The 11639-nt window shown below is 39.6% G+C and overlaps 1 pseudogene; it reads right to left on the minus strand.

Annotated features, from left to right (window-relative positions):
* Positions 1-3717: 3717 nt before the first annotated feature.
* Positions 3718-6231, minus strand: LOC109381731 (EF-hand calcium-binding domain-containing protein 7-like; annotated as a pseudogene).
* Between the last annotated feature and the right edge of the window lie 5408 nt (positions 6232-11639).

Consider the following 11639-nt stretch of genomic DNA (forward strand, 5'->3'; position numbering starts at 1 on the left):
AAAGAATGAAAAATACATCAAGGAGAGTGAAATGTGGATGAGAACTATTAAGTATTCTGTGGAAAATTATCCTGGGTCTCATTAAAGATGATTTAGAAACAGTCATGAGCATCATTTTAAAACCTGCCATTTCCTAGTCATTCTATTCTGTGAGTTGATGAAAAATCAAAATCTTACAATTGGAACTCATGTGAAATTATAACACACAGTCTTCTCTATTTCAAAAGCAATTCCTAAAGCTTTATATGAACTGTGAATGTCACTGCCAGCCCTTTATCACCCTTCCAATCTAAAGAAATTTGCTTTCCTGAATATCTTTGGAATATGTGGATATTCTAGATAGCTCTTCTGGCCAAGAATATAGATCATTTGCAAAATAGGGGCAAGTTGATAGATGGCATTATGGCAGTGGGACAGGTTTCACACACACACACACACACACACATACACTGCTAATGGGCAAAGAAATTTCATGGAGAAAAGCTAGCAGGCAGAACTGGAAGAAAACAGATGGGCAAGTCTGCAAATGGCACCCAAATGTTGGCATTTTATTTTCACAACAGTTGTTCCAATATAGACATGTCATAAATAAAATAATGCTTTATCTTACTATTCAAAATACATTTAAAATCCTGGTTCATCATGAAATGGTTCTTTTTGGCATTAATCTCAGTCATGGCTTTGGACACAGTTGATTCAGTATCCTTTAGAGAATACTGTGTTCATAGTACATTTTGTACTTGTGTCCTAGTTTCTTTTTTCTTTTTTTGTTGTTGTTTTTAAAGATTTTATTAAGGAATGGGGAAGGGGAACAATGTTGGGGAATTGGGGAAGGGGAACAGTGTTGGGGAATTGGGGAAGCACAGCCAAGTTGTTGTCCTTCAGTCTTAGTGGTGGAGGGTGCAGCTAGCTCAGCTCCAAGTCCAGTCACCATCTGGCTGCCCGTCGGCTGCTGGGGCCATTCAGCTCAAGGTGCTGTTTCAAACTTAGTTGCAGATGGGCGTAGCCCACCATTCCATGTGGGAAACCAACCAGCAACCTTGTTGTTAGGTTACCCCTGAATTTCCTTCAGTCCTGACCTCTACCCTCCTGTGTCACGAGCGTACAAGTGTTCTCTCTCTCTCTCTCTCTCTCTCTCCCCCTATCTATCTCTATCTTTATCTCTCTATCTCATCTCTCTATATATGATAGCCTTTTTACTGACTTCCTAGCTATCAATCAAATCTTTGAATCACCAGCAAAATATCTTTTCAGTGTACAAATCTGATCCATATAATTTTCCTACTCTAACTTCAATTGCTCGCTATCATCTGATAGAATGTAAACTTTCCTTGAATTTCAAGGGACATCTCTTCTCAGCAAATTTTTCCTGAGCTCTGCTCTGTCACCAGCTGCACAGAACATCACAGGTTTAAACCAAGAAGCCCTCAATTCAGGCCTGGGTTGAGGAGTGCTGGTCCTTGATTCCAGGCTGGGTTGGGGAGTGCTGGTACTCAATTCCAGGCTGTTTTTGGGAATGCTGGGGCTCCATTCCGGGCTGGGTGTGGGAATGGCATTCCTCGACTGCAGGCTGACTGCAGAACTGTCAGGCTCTTTGGCCTTCTGGCCTGATGGCTGAACCTTACAGGTTGGGGAAGGCCTGGGACTGTTCAAGTGCAAGCAACAGAAGGGCCTTACTTTGATGGTGCGGCCCTTTACCTGGGCTTTTTTGGTGCTCAGGATCAGGTACATGCCCATCAGTCTGTTGTAACTCCTGCGTGTCACTGAATTCTCGATATGCTCCTGCTTAAACCCCATTTTCATCATCCTCTTGGTCACCCAGAGGCTCATGTTCTCACAGGGTGGCTCGGTGTATGGCCTGAATTCCTCCTTTTGGCCGCAGTTTATCTATCGGTCCTTCATCAGTTTTCTAGTGTGGCTCTGTCGCTGGGGTTGACGGTCATTAACATCTTTAAGATCATTAGGCATTCGTAGGACCTGTAAGAGGGCACATGGAGGCGCCCTCTCAGAACCCGCTGCCGGAGCATAAAGAAGCCTCTTCCCGTGAACGCCACGGTCCCAGTGACCATTGGATAGAGCAGCCCTCCCAAGCTCCACACGTCTATCCCGGGACCGGCACAGTTTTGGCCCAGGAAGAGTTTTGGGGGCGACATAAGAGAAGTTGCTGCAGAACACAGTTGGCTTACGGCCAGTGAATTCCTTCTTGAGGCCAAAGCCTATGATTTTTACGTTCAGTTCTGAATCCAGCTCTCTGGTTTCAGTCCCTGTGCACGACGTCCCGCTGGTGGCAGTATTGCACAGCGGGTACAGGCTGCCGGAACATGCCTGGGACCTCGTTCTCGCTCAGGGGGCCGCGGTGTTTCAGATAACGGTGCTTGTCCATGCTGCGCGCATGCTCCGTAAGGAGGAACAGGCTTGGCTTCTGTTTCAGTGACCTCAAAAAACTTCACAATGTTTGGGTGGTTCAACACCCTCAGGCAGTGAACTTGTAACTGTCTGCAGGGCCCTGCTGGTGAATGGCTTTGACAGCCACCTCTGTCCCCGTCAGAATGTGCCAGGCCAACCTCACCTTGGCAAAGCTTCCCTGGCCAATGGTGTTCACCAGCTTGTAGTGGCCAATATCGGGCTCCTTGTCAGTAGTGATGGCTGCAAGGTCATGCGACATGGTGACCTGCTAACTACACTAACAGATAATAGTATCACTGCTAACAAACCTCGCTAACTGCTAAAGATGTTAATTACTACTAACAGTGCTTACTATGTACTAGTACTGTGTCTCCTAAGGATGCTAATAAGCGGTACTAACTATACTATGCGGATACTAATACTAACAATGCTGACTAAGGTTACTAGCGATGCTAATAAGTAATAGTAAACAATGCTAACTACTAACTAAAAAAACTTTTAAAGAAAAGACAAGAAAAAGGACCAGGAAAATAAAAAATAGAGAAAAATGAGAAAAGAACAAAGAATAAAATTGAGAAAAGAAAAGGGAAAAAGAGCACTGGGAAAAGGGGACAAAAAAAAAAGAAAATGGAAAGTTATAAAAAAGAAGAAAATGAGAAAAAGTATAAAGACAAAAGAAAAAATTAACTAAACAGAAAAAAAAGAGAGAAAATAAGCTTACTGGTCCAAGTCCAACAGGTCCCCACAAATCAGCTTCCTGGGCTGTAAAGGACAAAAACCTCAGGCCAACCAGGACCTTATATAGGATTTTTTGTAATCCCATCACAATGGTGCCTTATGATGTCAGAGCAAGATAGAACAACCATGACTGGGCATAAGCCACATGGTTTTCTCACTTATTGGTGTCAAGAACCCTTTACTCTGGGGAGGGAAAAAAGGACCCCAAAGAGCTTTTTATTTATGTGGAATATTAAAGGCTAATGTTTATTTAAAAATAAAGTGTATAGGCTTTTGTAGAATTCATCAAGTATTACTTTTTAAAAGCGTATCTGTAATTTTATTTTGATTTGCTATTCATAAATAAAATGTGTACAGGTTTCCCACTAAATAAGGCCACACATTAAAAAATAATTTATATTTAATAATAAAGTATATAATATAGCACAAAATGTAAATACATACAAATTAGATTAGTTATGTACATCAGTTAAATTGATTAGCATTTAGTTGATCAACACATAACAAACTAAACCTGAAATAATTCTTCTTAGTTTGGTAGTCTCAAGTAGAATTATTTCCTAAAAACAATATTTAAGATATCAGGGAATACACACAATAATATGTCTATTCTTGTCGTTCATTCAGATGCATTATATGTTGACAAACCATTGTAGACTTGGTGCCACTTCTGCAAATATGTTGAGTCCTCTGTTATTTATGCAGTTTCTGTTTAGCTCATTGTTGATGTGAAAAATCACTTTATTATCTGCCTTGTTTTCAATAACTGAAGTTATCCAGGTGTCATGCTTATAGGTATGCACAATGATGTTGTCATATCCATCCATTACTTTGGCACTACCTTTGTGAAGGACAGATGTGTACATGGCCTTCTCAAGTTGCCTGCTGCATGCCTCCATCTGGACAGTTTTAATTCTTGGCTTGCATTTGTCTGCATAGATATCGATGACAAATGGGCAGGCCTCTGTCAGTTCCAGAGCTTTATTGTAGCCCATCAAGTGCAGAGTGACCCAAGGATCATAAGGATCTCCTCTCGATCGGTGGTTTCCATTAGATCCATAAAGCCCTGTCTTGTTAGTTCATTCTTCTCTGCATCAAAATTCTTTCTGCAGACAGCCCACTCACCTTCCTCACATATCTCACCACTTGTTCTCAATTCAAAAAAAATTATATTCTTCAAGGCTAAGAAGACCATTTCCATCTAAGTCAATTACATCAAATATATCTGATAAAATTGACAAATTCCTTTGTAAGAAATAAGTCCCCTGTTTCATCTCTATACACAAGCTGGGTTTCTTCTCTTATTGGTTTTACTTCTTTCCTCAGCCTGAGGCCAGTTGTGGAAGGAATTAACCAATAAATTCCAGGTCCTAGTTCACAAGTCCACCCAGAAACTTCTCTGTTTCATAGTTCAGTAAAACATAGGAGCTGTAGATTTGCTTGACTCTGTTTCCTTAAGAACAAAAAAGGCAGTACCCGCTGATAACCATGGGGATGGTTTTCTTTCAACTTGAATCAGGTTTAATGGCTTAATTGTTAGATAAACCATGGATCTCTAAGCTATTTGAATCCTGTATTGATGACTAATGATTTCACTGTCTTCTTCTAAGAAAAAGCAACCTTTTGATTGTACACATTGCCATTCCTTTATTGAGTTTGACGCAGTTAACTTTGAATTTTGGTTATTATTAGCTCCACAATGTGTAATTGTGGCCCCACAATTACAATGGTAATTGTGAAAGAAACAGATGTTTTGAACTTTCTGGTTGTTGCCAGTAAAGAATTCCTGGTGTCACCTTTATTTGAGAATGTTTCCTGATCAGGTTTTCTTATGATTCTAGGTGATGATTTTGGTACTGGTGATGTGTCCCTTTCAGGGGACTCTTCAATATGGCTTCCAAGCTGTTGATGCTTCAGTTTACTGTCAACCTCCAGTTTTTCTAGAGTAGTTTTGAGACATTCCTCATTGGCTGTCATATATAATTTACAAAACTTGATGTAGTCAAATTCGCCATCAGCATTTACATCAGCCACATTTATTATGGCACTTATTTCTTCTCGAGTCATCTTCTCACTTCTCTGTGTTGGAAGTTTATAAAGGTCAGTGTGTAAAATATAGCCATCATCGGGCCGGCCGAGTGGCGCGATGGTTAAGAACTCGCTTGGGATGCCAGAGGGCCCCGGTTCGGATCCCACATATGAGGGCCAGTGACACTGCCCTCCACAGCTAAGATGCTGAACAACAGCTCAACCTGGAGCTGGGCTGCCATGAGTCGCCGGCGACGGCGTGGGCTGCAGTCCCTGTGGCAGTGGGTTGCCATGGGCTACCGTGTGTGGCCAGCAGCCAGCGTGAGCGGCCAGCAGCCGCAGTGAGCGGCCGTCCAGAGGCCGGTGACCGATGTGCCTCGCCCAGGAAGAGCACAATGATGGTGCCAACTTGGGCCAGTGAAGCAACGTCCTCCACAACTAGACTGAAGAACAAAACGACAGCAGCTTGTCTGTTCCCCTTCCCCCAACTCCCCAGCACTGTTCCCATCCCCCCAATTCCCCAATAAAAATCTTTAAAAAAAAATATAGCTATCATCATCGACATCTAATTGCTTAAATAATTTTAGCAGTTCTGCTTTTGAAGCTGGCTTTTTCTTTCTTAAAACTATACAAAAATCATTGAAACTCAGTTTGGCAGTTTTGAGAAGTCCAATACTTATTAACAGTCTTTTGGGATGGATTTCTTCCTGCATGCTGAAGAACTAAATAAAGTTGATCTTAGGGGGGTGACCGGTTAGCTCAGTTAGTTAGAGCGTCATGCTGATAACACCAAGGTTGCCAATTTGATCCCCACATGGGCCACTGTGAGCTGTACCCTTCTTAAAAAGAGTCAACTAAATTTGATCTTTAGAACTAATGTTTTCTAAACTGCTTTTGAAAACAGTTAAGTAGGCAGCTCTTAACTACAGCTCTTAACTATAGCTCTTAACTATAAAATACCTCCTCTTCAGTTAGTGGAACTTTCTTTGTTCAAGGACTCTCTGAAAGCATTGATTTCTGACTGGAGAAAGCTGCATCACTTCCAGGACTGATGGCCATTCTAATTCTAGCTCACAAATGGAAAGAGAAGCTAGTTCTCTGCATGAATTCCATAATCCGCTCCCTGCAGCCAGGTGGACCTCATCCTTTCTTTAATCACCCTGCTATTTCACTCTTGACTTGGGAGGTAGACTCCAATGTTTGATGAGAGAGAGTAGTCCTTTCTATTTGATTCAAAATCATTTAGATAGTCCAGAGGTTCTTTTGGGGATGTGAATGTAGTTTTATTCTTTGATATTAACAGCAGATGCTCTCTTAAGCAAACACCTGCTAAGGGCTTCTCTATATTAATTGACACTCTCCATCACCTTTCTAGAATGTGTCCCGATGCCCAAAGTTTGTGAGTACCTCTTTAATATGCCCGCTTTCCTTGGTTGAGCTGTATGCTTGCTGAGAGTTAGGTCTATTTGTTCTAAAACCTGCCAGCTATAACTATAATAGAAATGAAGGATAATTACATAATTATAGTTGTAATAGACATGATGTCATTTAATTAAGATTATGTAAACTTATGTAATCTAAGTTTTAGAGGCAAGAGGGTTATTGTTTCTGGGAAAGTTAAGTTGACTCCTTCAGAAAGATATGACGATGCTAGAGAATTGCTAACAAGTTGCTTTCAAATTAGGTTTGGGCATGACCTATGTAAAAGACTGGGAAGACTATGCACTCATTTAACTTCAGACATACTTTTAAGTTTCAGCTCTGTTTTTAAATAAATTGGAACAGATAGATGCACCATAAGTATAAGGATGGAGTAGAATTCAACCATCCAACTCACACCCAGGAAAAGGCCTAATCTTAAATTAACAGGTCAGCAAATGAATGTACATTTAAATGTTCTATGTTGAAATAAAATGTTCAAGGTGAATATATATTATTTTTACAATTACCTGCTTGAATTTATGTTTTTGATTATTTGACCAGCTACTGATCCAGCTGGTCTTCAATAACATTGCTTCTTGCATATTTCCAATCTTCTTTCTAAAATTCTGTATTTTCCTCCTAATAAAACAGGAGCAAAAATTAATCATCTTGCTTTAATTATTATTATTATTATTATTATTATCATCATCATCATTTTTTTACTTTCTACTGGGGAGTTTGAGAAGACTTTCGTTTTCCAACAACTGCTTTATAGTACCCACAAGGAGATCTCATCTTTATTATAGCATAGGGATCTGAGTATTTTTCTTTTCCTGGAGGTAACTGTCTTCAGAAGGCCCTTAACTCTCATGGAAGCCATTTTTTATACCGTGATGTGCATGGCCTGAGTCAAATCGGTATAGGAGATTGCGTTAGCCTACACTACCAAGCACGTTAAGAAGGTTGACAGTGGGCAGATGTGCAGGGTCTTAAATTAATGCTTCAAAACGTAACTAAAATGCTAATCTCCTATTGTCTTACCCCAAGCATTGATATAACCCTTTGAGACTCAGATGACAGATGACAGTTCTGATCACCAGATTGCTTTGTATGGAACAGCATGTTTAAATCCTTGACACGAAGTCTGAGATTCAAGAATAACGTAATCCCCCAACACAGTGATTAGGGATGGATTTCAAGCCCTGTTATGCTGTGAGTTAGCTGCTTGAGGAAAGCGAGCTTGGTTTCTCACTCACTATAGCATGGACATCAGAGGAAAAGAGGTACAACCAGGCAGGTCATGTGTCACTTTAGTGTTGCCCCAAATACTTGAGGTCTCAGTCATCTGAATAGGCAGTGAAGCAAGTTTACAAAATGAACTATATGAATCCAGAGAAAAGACATTCAAAGTGTTCTGCCCAAATTAATTTTCACAAATAATTTTTTTATTGAAAAACATTAAAAAATTTAAGTTTTCTTTTATTGCATGACTATTCTATATGCAAGCTCATAGTTGAATACATGAGTGAATGAATTAGTGATGTCTGCTCACTTAGAGAATGTTGCACGCTAAAATGCTGGGTCTGGGGGCTGTCATTAATTCAGTTTGCAAAGTAGAGCCCAGGATATCCTAAGAGGAAAATTAGGATAGGATAGCAGAGCCAGAGTGCAGGTTCAAAAAAGTAAAAAGGGAAATTTTGCCTGGAAGAGAGAGGTAGTGGAGAAGAGAGGGGTCTGAGCCCTGGGGAGACGAAGCTCTCCATTGCAATTAGGTAAGAATTTACACTCTTTACCATGGTTTAGTAATCTGCCTGGCTCTCCTCTCCAACATCTGATAGTTCCTATTAATAAGAGGTTCTTGGCAAGGCACCCATGAACTTCAAAGCAGGGAGTAAGAAGGAGCCATGATGCCTCTGAAACTGTGTGTTAAGTTTTTGGTTTGTGCACATTTGTGAATTTTTACAAGGCAGGGCTAATTGCCTTTATTATATTCTTAAGATATTCCAAATACAAAAAGAGGTAAGAATCACTGATTTGGCAGATTTTTTTTTTTTAAGTATTAGAGCATCTTCTTGGAGAAATGACAAAATATATTGGACAATTACCAATTTGGCCTACTGCTTTCTGAAGTCACTTTTTAAACCAAGTTACAATACTAAATACTATACTCATATACTAAATATGTATCATTTTTATTTGTCAATGATGCCTCAACAAAGCTGGGAAAAAAAAGAGAGAACACTGTTCTTAGTTTGAAGTTGAGAAGATATGATTAAGTTTCTTGGAGTTAGCTTGATGGCAATTATGTTTATTTAAGGGGGCAAGTCTAGATTTGGAAGAGGAGCAGGAAAAGTAGAGGTGGGATTTTGTACAGATTGTGATCAGGAGTTGGAATTCTGGAGCCAGGGTGCCAGGATTAAACCCTGGTCTCTGTCCCTTCCTGACCGGCTGTCTGTTTCCCAAACCCGTTTCCTCTTCTTCCTGGGCACCCAAGCAAACTAGATAAATGTGGCCCCATCACGGAGTTCTAGCCAATAGACTATAAGATAGGAGTGATGTGCATCCTTCCAGAGCACGTCTCATGTTCTGACTCTCCAGGTTCTTTCCCCATATGCCAGTTTAGGAAGACAAGCATTGTATAGCAAGGAGAATAATGGCTCTGCCAACACGTCCATGCTCTAAACCCCAGACCCTGTGAGTCAGTATGTGAGGTTACATGGCAAAGGTTGCAGATGGAAGTAGATGGATAATCAGCTGACCTTAAAATAGGGAGATGATGCTGGATCATCCTAGTGGTCCCAATGTACTTACTAAGTCCTGAGAAGCAGAAGAGGGAGGCGAAAGAGAGAGAACCAGAGAGATGGCAGCATGTGAAGGACTAGGCCTGAGGTTAGCTCTGAAGATGTGAGGGGACCATGAGCCAAGGAAAGCAGGTGGGTTCTAAAAACTGCAAAGGGCAAAGAAACAGATTCTCCCCTAGAGCCTAGACAGGAATGCAGGCCTGCCAACACCTTGATCATAGCTCAAGGGAGACCCGTGTCTGTCTGATACCTGATCTACAGATCTGTAAGATAATATATCTGTGTGGTTTTAAGCCACTAAATCCATGGTGAGTTGTAGCACTAATAGGAAGCTAACACACACTGCAGTTTTGAAAGCCATGTACTGAAGTCAGAGGCACCAGGTGGAAGGAGTTTGGGTCCTTGTATCAGCTCTTGGAAGAGTGTTCCAACCAATCAAAACACTTGCTCTGAACTTTACGTGAACAAGAAATGAACTTCTATTGTTTGAGTCTTTATACTTTTTGGAATTAGTTTTATTTAATTTTATTTATTTATTTATTTGTTTGTTTGTTTGTTTGTTTGTTTTATAGTGGCCAGTGTTACTTTGATTAAAACACTTTGGCAAGTCACATAGCCCCTCATTTCCTTAGATGCTTCATCTGTAAAACATGTTACAATATTACAGGGAGGTTGGCCTTGCTCATCTGAAATTTATCTTCAAGTTAGAGATCCAGCCTGGTCTGTACGTATTCTGTTTTATAGAATTTCTTCCTGACTGTTACAAGGATTAAATGAGTTAATATATTTAAATCACTTAGAATGAATACTAACTTATAGAGTCCTATTAAAATATTAATCATTATCATCATCTAGGGATGTGAAAAAGAAAAAAAACTAAGGTGGAATTTTTGAAAGCCAATGAATCAACATAGAGATAGCAACAGGCACAGCATATTCAAAATTCTACAAAGACACTTAGACATGTGGGGTAATTATGCATCTTTACTGTCTATAATTGATCTAATCTTGTTTTTAGTTCAGGAGAATGAAGAGTACTGATGCTTTTGATTATAAAATATAGAAACCTTACACTATGTTGGGCTGTAAATAGAACTGCATATGCTAGACTGTCCCACTTCCCCCCCCCCTTCTTTTTATCTTTTTCTTCTTCTATATGGTAATGACTTCCTTCTTCCTTTATTGGAACTTTTGAATACACTAAATTTTTTGTATCATGTGAGCAGTTTCCCTCTTATAGATGACTTGTTCATAGACATATAAAGAAGCAAGAATCATTAAAAATCTCAAAACTTAGGGATTACTTAAGGTAAGGTTGGGTACAAATTATTGTAAATAGGAAGTTTAAGAAACGCTTTGCAAAGAAGCATTGAAGATTTCATAACTCACTTCATCTTTCTTAGTTACTATAGCAACAGTCTGAAAAATAAATCAAAGATTCACCAAGCATGATCATCAAAACTCCTCAACTGCCTGTCCTCCCAAAGCCATTAAATGAATCCATTGTCCCCAAAGCACAGCTTCATTACTGCCACTGAGCAAGTAATATCTGCAAAATAAAATGAAAAATAGACAAAGAATGAAAATGAATTAATATGTCTTATTTTTCTAGGCTTCAGCACTTTCCATAGAAAAAATGTATTAAATTTTATGATGGTGTTTCCATGCCTTAGAAGTCAACAACTTCCAACTTTTGGTAAAATGAGCCATGTTTGGGGAATTGTTTACATACAATAGTTATATAAATTTGAACATCTATAAAAATCAGTTTTCCTACGTATGAACGTGGAAGAGGGCTATAGATGAGCAATGCTGAAAGTATCTGGTTGTTGGTGTATTATTTTTTTTTTTACCTTTTCTTAGATATTTCCATGTGTTCTGTGGTAATTATTGAGGGAAGTTAACACTATCCAGGTGTTAACTGCCAGGATGTTCCAAGTCACTGTCTTTTTTTTTTTTAATGGTGAATGCATTATTATTATTTTTAAAATTAAAGTTTATTGGGGGTGGCAATGGTTAGTAAAGTTACGTAGGTTTCAGGTGTACAATTCTGTAATACATCATCTGTATATTACCTTGTGTGTTCACCACCCAGAGTCAGTTTTCCCTCCATCAGCATATATTTGACCCCGTTTACCCTCATCTACCAACTCCCTCCCCCCTTACCCTCTGGTAACCACTAAACTATTGTCCATGTCTATGAGTTTTTGCTTCTTTGTTTGTCTTGTTCCTTTGTTGCTTTCA

This window comes from Hipposideros armiger, unplaced genomic scaffold (genome assembly GCF_001890085.2).
Source record: "Hipposideros armiger isolate ML-2016 unplaced genomic scaffold, ASM189008v1 scaffold_52, whole genome shotgun sequence".
In the NCBI taxonomy this organism is placed as follows: domain Eukaryota; kingdom Metazoa; phylum Chordata; class Mammalia; order Chiroptera; family Hipposideridae; genus Hipposideros; species Hipposideros armiger.